Genomic DNA, 10,920 nt, shown 5'->3' with positions numbered 1-10,920 from the left:
ACTCAATATGCAGGATCCATCACAAATTAACATTTATCAGGTTCAACTCAGGGCCATAAATCCTTAAACTGATTTAATATATGACCTCTCTTGGGTTAACAATTCCCTTATCTTCTCATTGATCTGCATTACTGCCAGCAATAATTTGCCTGACCCACAGCTTTGGGGCTTAGTGTAAAAGTAACTCAAGCAGAGTGAATGAATGGTACTGTGAGCACATTAATGCTCCTGACCCTAGAATGTCTTCTATTAAACAGGATATGCACGTGCAGCGCTCCAGCAGACCATCCGTCCTGCTTATTTAAGTTCTGTAATGAAATGGCTGGGCCCTCATTGTTTATTTATGTGATGCAGGCGGCCTCCCTCTAAATCCTAATTCAATCTTCAGTCACTGTTTTCTAGCCGAAGAAATGCTTGCTACTTCAGATGGTGCTATTAAAAGAAAATTGTTCCCAAAGAAATTCTTATCTCCTGATGGGGCGGCGGGGGGGGGGGGGCTAACTCGCTATAAATTATGGAAGAGGAAACCGAACAGGCCTCTGCTTTCGCTGTGTTGGAGGCATTGTTTTATCACAACTGTCAAGTGGAGCGCACACCTATTTTGAAAAGCTTTTTACAGCTTTGAATTAAGCACAAATGGAGAAATAAGAGGCTGCATAATTAGAGGAGCTGCCTGCGCTCTGCTTTGCAAGCAAAGGCAGGATTTTCCCCTAATTTATGTAGTCCCAATACAGGGCGGTGGTGAAGGGGGAGGGGAGAGAACGCAAGGAACAATACGATGCTGAGACACAAACTACCAGGTCGCTGGTGACCCAGGCAGACAGTGTAAGAATCCTGGAAGGAGACGCTAAGAAAGAACTTGCTGCTGGGATCTGGGGCTGGGGAAGGCGCGGCCTCCAATTTGCTTCAGTGTAATAAATAAAATCTCTACATTCGCCAGTGTTCTTGCCCACTTTGATCTGATAGGAAGCCATGAAAGAGCTGCAGTTCGTCTTTTCGGCCAGACACAGCCGATTTTCCCCGGACTCCAGGACACAGGCTCCCCAGTGCGTTAACCGCGCGCGGAGGTGTGCGCAAGGCTCGGCCAGCAGAGGGCGCGCGCGAGCCCTGAGTGTCTCCAAGCAGCCACCGCTGGTCCTCACCTTCAGACTCAAGTTCATTGCTGGCCTGGCTGTCCAGACCCACAGTGATCCGTGAGGCTGTAAATCGTAACCGAGGAGACTGGCCATCTTTCTCCCGCGGTGCCCGTGGTGGATTCGAACTCTAGGAGGCGCGCGCCATCTGGGTTAGCGGCATAAGTCCCTACGGCCTAGGCTGCCAGTACTCCCTCTCCCTTATTGCCTTCACCAGAACGGATGCATAGCAAGTTTTCAGAGACGATAAGTCGCATAGGCGATTGCTGTATTTCTCCTGCGGAGCAGCGGTGGATTCAAACAGCCAGCCCTTTGAGTTGGCAGCACAACTTCTTAACCATTTGGCCACTGGATCCCTTAATCTAACGGTAACAGTAACTCTTCTTTCTCTCACCCTGCCTTTCCTACCCACATGCCTCTATTTCCCTACTTTGTTCCTAAATATTCCAGCGCCATATCTATCCCCCGACCCAAACTGCCCGCTCATTTGGGCAGTTGACCCCTGCACCTAACAGAGGTCAGGTAGTCTGCTGCCTTGTGGCCACAGGGAGCTGAGCAGTTACCCAAAGGCCATGCTTTTATGGAGGTTTCAACCCACCTGACTCAAGCCATGGTCTTTTCAATTGCTTCATATGCATGTGAAAGACAGAGAGTGATGATGATGATCATAAAGAATTGGGAGGATGGACAATCTCCTCCCCAGCGACTCACTGCTTCTGAAAACCCGCCAGAGGGTCAGCAATGGGTCAGCTCCGGCTCTACAGCACATAACAACACACACAGAATTGATGCTTTTGAATTTTGGTGTTGGTGACAAGGGTTGACTATGTCATAGACGCTAAAAGACAAACAAATCTGTGTTGGAAGAAAGGCAGCAGAGGGCTTCTTTGAGGTAAGGATGAGACCTTTCCTCTAAGTGGGTGGCCAGTTCTGGGGAAAAGACAGCACATTTAGAAACTTGAGTGAAGGAGAAGAAGACCCACAAAGCAACAGACTGACGCGTGACTACAGCAAAGGGCCAAGCATGTGGTGATAAAGCAGAATTAGAGCTGTACACAGGATTGCTAGGAGCAGGAATGGACTAGATAACCCCTGACGAAAACATACTTCCCTAGGCAAAAATTCCATTTAAGACTACTTAGTTTTTGATTGAGTTTTCTTATGGTGTTGAGTTATAAACATTCTTTGCATATTCTGGATGTTAGACCAAATTTATTATCTGCAAATATTTTTTCTTTAAATTCTATAGGTCTCCTTTTCATTTTTTTACATATATCTTTTTATTTTTACATTGATTTGCATACAAAATTTATATATGTTGTTTCATTCATATACACTGAGTTTCACACATTTCTGCATCCGCATTGTGTTTCATAAGATCATTCCCATACATTGTGTTTTATAAAATTAATCTATGCTATTACACCATCTTTTCATGTGATGTTTCTTAATTCTTTCAACCCCTCTCTCTACACACCATACTCTATGACCTGTGATTTTTGCCTCTCCCCACCCTCAATCCCCCACCCTTTTCCCCTTCCCCCTTTGGACTTTTACACATATCTTACTAGTTATGCTTCTAATTTTACACAAATGGTCTTATGCAGTATTTGTCCTTATGAAACTGAGTTAGGTCACTAATGTAATGGTTCCTCTAATTATTTTTTTCATTTATTGTTTGATATGTAGTTAAGCACACATTGACAAATCTAAAGTTGTGGTTTACCCCTATGGTTTTGAATAAATTCATTGTTGTTGTTAATGTGCCATCTAGTTGCCTGCGACTCATAGTGACCCTGTCTATGTACAACAACCCTAAAACCTGCTCTATCCTGTGCCAATCTTATTGTCTCTGATGCACCTACCCCCTCATTACCCCAGTCACTGAATCAATCCATCATATTGAGGGTCTTCCTCTCCTGCGCTGTCCCTTCACCCTCACAAGCATGACATCCCTCTCCAAGGACTGATCCTACCTTGCAACAAACAAGTCCAAAGTAAGTCAGGCAAAGCTTCAGAATCCTTGTCTCCAAGGAGTAGCCTGGTTTCACCCTCTCTAGGACAAACCTGTTTGTCCTCCTAGCAGTCCATGGTATATTCAATACTCTTCTCCATCACTATAGCTCAAAGGCATCAATTTTCCTTCTATAATCCCTAGTCATTGTCCAGCTCTCTGATGCATAGCAAGTAATTGCAAAGACCATGGCCTGTACCAGGTGCACCTTAGTCTCCAGACTGACATCGTTGCTCTTCAGTACTTTGGAGAGGTCTCTGACAGCTGACTTTCCCAATGCAACACATCTTTTAATTTCCTTGCTGCTGGTGCCAAGAGTGTTTATTGTGGAGCCAAGCAAACTAAAGCTGTTAACAATCCCAATTTCTTCACCATCCATCATGATGCTGCCAATTGTCCCAGTGGTGAAACTCATTATTTTCTTGATGTTGAGCTTCAATCCATATTGAAGGCTGCGATCCTTGACCTTTTGCAGCAAGTGCTTCAGGTCCTCCTCAGTTTCAGCAAGCAGGGTTGTGTCATCTGCATAACACAGGTAGTTGATGAATCTTCCTTCAACCCTGATACCACATTTCTTCTCATAAAGCCCAGCCTCCTGGATAATCTGTTCTACATACAGATTGAAAATGGAGATAGGATACATCCCTGGCATACACCCTTCCCAATTTTGAACCATGCGGTTTTTTCTTGCTCTGTTCTGGCAACTGCCTCTTGGTCCAAGTATAGGTTTCACATTAGCACACTCAAATGTTCTGAGATTCTTCTAAGAGTTAGCCATAGTTTGTTGTGATCCACACAGTCAAACGCCTTTGCATAATCAATGATACACAGATAGACATTCTTCTGGTACTCCCTGCTTTTAGCCAAGATCCATCCAACCTTAGCTACAATATCCCATCCTCTTCTAAACCCATTCTGCACTTCTTGGAGTTCTCTGTTGATGTGCTGTTCCAGTCATTTTTTTTTTATAATCTTCAGCAGAATCTTGCTTGCATATGATATTAATAATACTGTTTGATAATTTCCACACTGTTGGACCACCTTTCTTTAGAATGAGAACAAATATAGATCTCTTCCAGTCAGTTGGCCAGGTGGTTGTCCTCCAAATTTCTTGGCACAAGTTAGCAAGCACATCTAGGGCTTAATTGTTGAAATATAGTAAAAGTTTTATGGGTTTTTTTTTTAGCTTTTGTTGTTGCCATTATGTGCCATTGAATTGATTCCAACTCATAGCAAACCTATGTACAACCGCTCTGAACCCTGTTCTATCTTGAGCCAATGTCATAGCCTCTGACACACCTAACCTCATTTCCCCAGTCACTGAGTCCTTTTGTCTTGTCCAGGTCTTCCTCTCCTGCACCATCCTTCTACCCTTCTAAGCACAATGTTCCTCTCCAAGGACTGGTCCCTCCTTGCAACATGACCAAAGTATGTCAGATGAAGCTTCAAGATCCTTGCCTCCAAAGAGCAGCTTTGTTTCGCTTGGATCAGGCAGGTGCACCTTAGTCTTCAGACACATCATTGCCTCTTCAGTACTCTGGAGAGGTCCCTGACAGCAGATTCCCCAGTGCAATTAATCTTTTGATTTCCTGGCTGCTAGTACCGTAAGCGTTGATTGTGGAGCCAAGCAAGCTGGAACTGATAACAATCTCAATCTCTTCATCATCTATCATGATGCTGCCAATTGGCCCAATGATGAAAAATCTTTATTTTCTTCACATTGATTTTCAATCCATATTGGAGACTGCACTCCTTAACTTTCTACAGCAAACCCCTCAGGGCCTCCTCAGTTTCAGCAAGCAGGGCTGTGTTATCTGCATAATGCAAATTGTTGATGAGTTTTCCTCCAGTCCTGATGCCACATTCCTCCTTCTAGAGCCCAGCTTCCTGGATGATCTGTTCCACATATAGATTGAAAAGATAAGAAAATAGGATGCACTCTTGATACACACCTTTCCTAATTTTGAACCATTCCTTGCTCTGTTCTCATGATTGTCTACAGGTCCAAGTACACATTTTGCATAAGCATGATCAAGTTTTCTGAGATTCTTATTCTTGTCAAAGTTTGCCACAGTTTGTTATGATTCACACAGTCAAATGCCTTTGCATAGTCAATAAAACACAGGTGGACATTTCTCTGGTACTCTGCTTTCAGCTAATATCCATCTAACATTGGCTGTAACATTCTGATTGCAATTATCTCTTCTAAACTCAGCCTGCACATCTTGCAATTCTCTGTTGGTGTGCTGTTCCAGTCATTTTTTGGATAATTTTCAGGAGAATCTTTCTTGCATGTGATAGTAAAGATATTGTTTGATAACTTCCATAGTCTGTCAGGTCACTTTTTTTTTAATGGGAGTAAATATGGATCTTTTTTAGCTCTTAGACCGCTATAAATTTTTAGTTAATCCTTATATATGGTGTGAAGTAGCGGTCTAAGAAGCATAGAATTTCATTTAAAAAATTCTGTGAGAAAACAGAATCACAAGTGATTCTTTATTCAACTTAACATGTTGTTTTTACACACACACACACACACACACACACACACACACACACTCTCCTCTATTTTTATTGTAGTGTACTAATACTTTTAACTTTAATCTGAATTTAGTTAATGAGCTGTGGACTGATAGGTTGAGCCCTGGACTAAATCTCCAGTTTTGGAGGCTCATGTGTGAAGAGATTGGATTCTGGAAGATGGGTTCCCTTGTTTCAGTGAGGATCAGGTGTGGACTGCTTGTTTGTTTGCTTTCCTTTTTCTCAGTTCACAATGTGTGTGTGTGTGTGTGTGTGTGTGTGTGTGTGTGTGTGAGAATGGATTGGATTTACCAGTTCTAGCTAACAATGATCTGTATGCTGGAAGCCTCTTGTTTAGAGTCAACCAGGACCTCATGGGTGGGCCTTGCATTTAAAAAGTGGTTGGGCCCCAAGAGCCTAGTATTAATTGTGTTTGGGATGAACAAACTTCTAAGTGGTCTGTCAATTTCCTGCACCAAAGTAACTTGGAGTTGCTGTGTTGCTGAATGATGTGCCACTGGTGTGTCAAATGCTGTCATGATTACTCATTGTGGACAGTGTTTGGTGGAGCTCCCAGACTGAGACAAGCTTGGAAGCAGGAGTGGCATCCACTTCCTAAACAACATGTCTCTGAAAATGCTATGAATTTAAAGAAACAACGATAGTTATAGAACAGAGTTCAGGGCTTTTGTTCATAGGCTATGAGTAATGCTCGACTCAATGGCACTCAACAACAATAGCAATGCTTAAAGAAAAGTACACAAGCTACAAGTATACAACTGAATGAATTTTCACCTACTGTATATTCATCTAGTTCCAGAAACGAGAATATTAAGAACACCTTGGATATTAATCTCTTATTCACTTCCAGTCATTCAAACCTTCTACCCTTCAGGTGTTGACTCTCTTGGCTCCTAATAGCATTATGTGTTTTGCTTGTTTTGTTGATTAAATATGAGTTCTATTTATGTATGTTGTTCCTTATTATTTACTTATTACTACGTAGTATGCTATGACATACTGGTGACTTATTGGTGGACGATTTATCAACAATCTGCGTTATGCGGATGACACAACCCTGCTTGCTGAAACTGAGGACCTGAAGCGCCTGCTGCAGAGTGTCAAGGACTGCAGCCTACAATATGGGTTGAGGCTCAGTGTCAAGAAGACAAAGATTCTCACCACTGGACCAATTGGCAGCATCAGGATGGATGGTGAAGAGATTGAGATTGTACACAGCTTTAGTTTGCTTGGTTCCATAGTCAACAGTCTTGGCACCAGCAGCCAGGAAATTAAAAGGTGCATTGCCATGGGAAAGTCTGCTGTTAGGGACCTCTTCAAAGTACTGAAGAGCAATGGTATCTCTTTGGAGACTAAGGTGTGTCTGATACAGGCCATGGTCTTCGCAATCACCTGTTATGCATCAGAGAGTTGGACAATGACCAAGGAGGATGGAAGGAGTATTGATGCCTTTGAGCTGTGGTGCTGGAGAAGAGTATTGAGAATACCATGGACTGCTAGGAAAACAAACAGATTTGTCCTGGAAAGGGTTAAACCGGGTGGCTCCTTGGAGGCAAGGATTCTGAGGCTCCGTCTAACATACTTTGGACATGTTGTGAGGAGAGACCGGTCCTTGGAGAGGGACATCATGCTTGGGAGGGTGGAGGGACAGCGCAGGAGAGGAAGGCCCTCTATGAGGTGGATTGATTCGATCACTGGAATAATTGGGATGGGAGTGTCAGAAACAGTGCGATTGGCACAGGACAGAGTGGAGTTTAGGGCTGTTGTACATAGGGTAGCTATGAGTTGCAGGCGACTCGACGGCACATAACAACAACAACAACAACAATGCTATGACATAAATATACCATGACTTTTGCTAGATTGCTGACTTAGGAGTCTTAGGAATAGTAAAACTTTTTTTTTTAAGTACATGAGTTTATATATATTTCTGTTAAGTCACAATATAGTTGTTCTTGCCTGTCAATCTGTTAAGGTGGTCACATCTGTCCAAATGATTGTTTCAACTATATTTTGCACATTGTTGAATCTGTGCATGTTGAGCTTAATTGATGTTTGATAGACTTTCCAAGTGAATGCACAATGATTCAGCATTGAAATGAAAAGCTATTACAGCCACAATTTCTGTGGACACCAAAACAGTAGCAGGATGCAGATGATGTTATTGAAGCAAATATTCATCAAAGGAGGAATGGTAGTTTCTTTGAATGTTTTGTAGAAAGTTCCTAACAAAGACAGAAACCCTTAAGGAGATGAGGCTTCCAATTAAACTTGAGTTCATGCTGTTTCTGAGCTATGTGCAAAATTATTACCTGTCATACGTAAGGCCATAAAACTGAAAGGAAAAGACATGGCCAAATCTCTTGCAACAGATGAGAGAAATTTCAAAGTAGTAAGAAGCTGATGTGTCTAATTCACGTGTCACATAGGACTGTCATTAAGATCCTGTGTCACAACTTAATTGGCATCATTTTCTTCTTGCTTATAGGTACATAAATAACAGTACATCTAACTAACAATGGTGTCTTATAGTTGATGGAATATGGTAATTAGAATTATAATATTAAAACTGTTTTACTCAAACATTGTGCTCAGCAATTTACAACCGCATTCTCAGTTAATTTAATCTTCACAGCAGCCCAGTGTGATGGGTAATATTTTAACCCTAGAGAAATTAGATACTAGCACAAAACTACATTGTAGTAAGGGGTGGGAGCAAGGCTCACACTCAGACATGTGTAATTAATGAATGCTGGTTTTGCCCAGTGTGGTCTAAAGTTTTCCCACAGCTAAGAAGAGGAATTCAACTGGAAAGAGACAGGGCAGACAAACCACTTGGCCTGGACTAGGCAGTGTTTTTACCCCAGCTTTGACAGCCACGATGCTGTCACCCTGGCAAGCTCTCATCATCTCTTACTATTTCCTCAAAACTTCCTACTTCTAATGTTCCAGCTTCAGTGTCCTCACGTCAGTTCTGACTCAGCGACCCCATGTGATGGAGGAGAACTCTCCCATGGAAGTTGCCAGACTGTAAACTTTACAAAAAGAGTTCTGGTGGCACAATAGTTAAGTGCTCAGGCATCCATTTCCTAGTCTTTTCTCCTTCAGGACACTTGGCAAGTTTGAACTGCAAACCTTTCAGTTAGAAGCCAAGCAGGTAACCACTGCCCCACAGTGGCTTCTCACTTCCAACATTAAACTCACTACCGACAAGCTGATTCCAGCTCATGGTGACCATCAGTTTCCTAAGTGGTAAATTTTTATGTAAGGAGACAACTACCTATCAGCTGGGGGATTGGAACCATGGACTTAGCTGCCTGACATTTCCAACATTATTTCCAACATTACTCCTCCTCTAACCATTCTCAATACAACAACTAGCATGAACATTCAAATATAAACTGGAGCTTGTTACTTCTCTGCTCTATGTCCTCCAAAGACTTTCCATCTCAGGTGGTGTAAAAATGGAAATCCACAGGGTCCTAGCAGGTGTTGTTCCAGATGACCTTGTACTACCTTGGCTTCCTGTCTTGTTCCTCCCACCTTCCCTAGGCTACAGAAATACTGAACTCTTTACATGCTCAACCCTAAGGCCTTTCTAGGCCTGTGTTCCCCCAGGAGCTGACCTGGAGATAAGGATTTGAGAGGAAACTGTTTATTTGGAAAGTGAAGAAAATGTTGGTAGGAGATTGGGAAGGGAAATAGATAAGAAAAGGTTTCTATGCTAATAAAGGATATGCAGGTAAACTAGTCATCATAATAGGCTACTTCTCTTAACTACCCCATTACAATCTGGGCACTATTGTAAACGTGGAGTGTTTGCCCTCCTGGAAGACAAGTGGACTGGGGTATTTATACACCTACTCTCACTGCCCTCTCATTTTCCCAAGCAGCATTAATTCCCAGCACTGCCAGGCAGCCATGTGTGTGGGCAGAGCAGGCACCAATGCCCAGAGAACACCCTCGGGCTAAACAGATGCAGATGCTGGTAATTTGACACTGAGCTGTCAGTAAAATGGCAAAGCTAGGAGGATATAGGTCAGACCCACGCTGAAAGGGTACACTAGAAGCTCATAGGTTTGCGATTTCCTCAGCCTGGAACAGTCTCCCCACAGATATTTACACAGCACACTTTCAGGCCTCTGCCATAGTAACTGCTTTTCAGGAAGAACTTTCAGATCACATCTTGAAAGTTTCTCCACAACTCATCACACACACACACACACACCCCTTCTTCAGTATCTTTCTTCCTCGATTAAATAGAGGTATGAAGAGGGAGTTGTGGTCTCTTTTAATTATTGTTTTATTCCCAATATTTAACACAATCCCTTAGTACATAATAGAAATTCAATAACTAATAAGTGGATGAATGGAAGGACATTTAAAAAAAAACCAACAACCCTTCTCTATTAGATTTCTATATCTATTCGTCAATTACCTTATACATTTAGCTCCTAGATTATGAAGTTCCATTCCTGATCTGTATTTAAGTTGAATTTGTAGATAAACCAGAACAGTTAGATATAGTTTGTATCTATGCATAAAAATATTAAAGAAACACTTCCAGCTACACTAAATGATCTTTCACCTAACAGTTATCATCACCATCTCATTGTCATTGAGTGGGGACTGACTCATAGCCGGCCCTCCAGTGGGGTTATGGAGGCTGTAAATTACTCAGGGGGAGACTGCCCATCACACGGAGCAGCTGGTGGATCTGAACCCAGGGAGGTGGATCTGAACCAGGGAGGCTTTGCCTTTGAGTGTACTTTTCAGAGTACAACTCCTTGTGAAATACACTAGCAGAGCCCCCAAGAATATCATAATTAGAGTGGTAATGTTTTGCTTCATTTCGTAAAGAAGCATTATCTGTTCTGAACCATTGTCTGTACCTCAAATTTTAATAGACTTGATGGGGGTTGATTTGAACTATGGACACTACATAAATCAGACATTTATAACCCTTGAACTTCCTATAGTCTCAAGGGATGAAGAGTATAACTCATTACATTTTCAATCCCAAATATGTACCTTTTACTTAATATTATAGTCTGCTTGTGTGTTCCCAAGGGTGTAGTTAACTGGGAGTTGTGGTGCTAACCTTCAGGCAGTTTGAATCCACCATTGGTGAAAGATAGACAATCTCTTCTCATGTGATTTACGGCTTCTGAAAACCCATTGGAGGGTCAGCTATGAGTCAGTTCTCACTCTGGCAATGTGAGACCATATACC

The 10,920-nt window shown here is 42.3% G+C and overlaps 1 pseudogene; it reads left to right on the top strand.

Annotated features, from left to right (window-relative positions):
- The first annotated feature begins 972 nt into the window (after window positions 1–972).
- Window positions 973–10,920, top strand: part of LOC102869218 — a 48,970-nt pseudogene continuing 39,022 nt past the window's right edge.

The sequence above is a fragment of the Elephantulus edwardii genome, unplaced genomic scaffold (assembly GCF_000299155.1).
Source record: "Elephantulus edwardii isolate Elephantulus edwardi_28Jun2011 unplaced genomic scaffold, EleEdw1.0 scaffold00132, whole genome shotgun sequence".
Taxonomy (NCBI): domain Eukaryota; kingdom Metazoa; phylum Chordata; class Mammalia; order Macroscelidea; family Macroscelididae; genus Elephantulus; species Elephantulus edwardii.
Note: the sequence above shows the minus strand (reverse complement) of the source record. Positions and strands in the feature narration are given on the sequence as shown.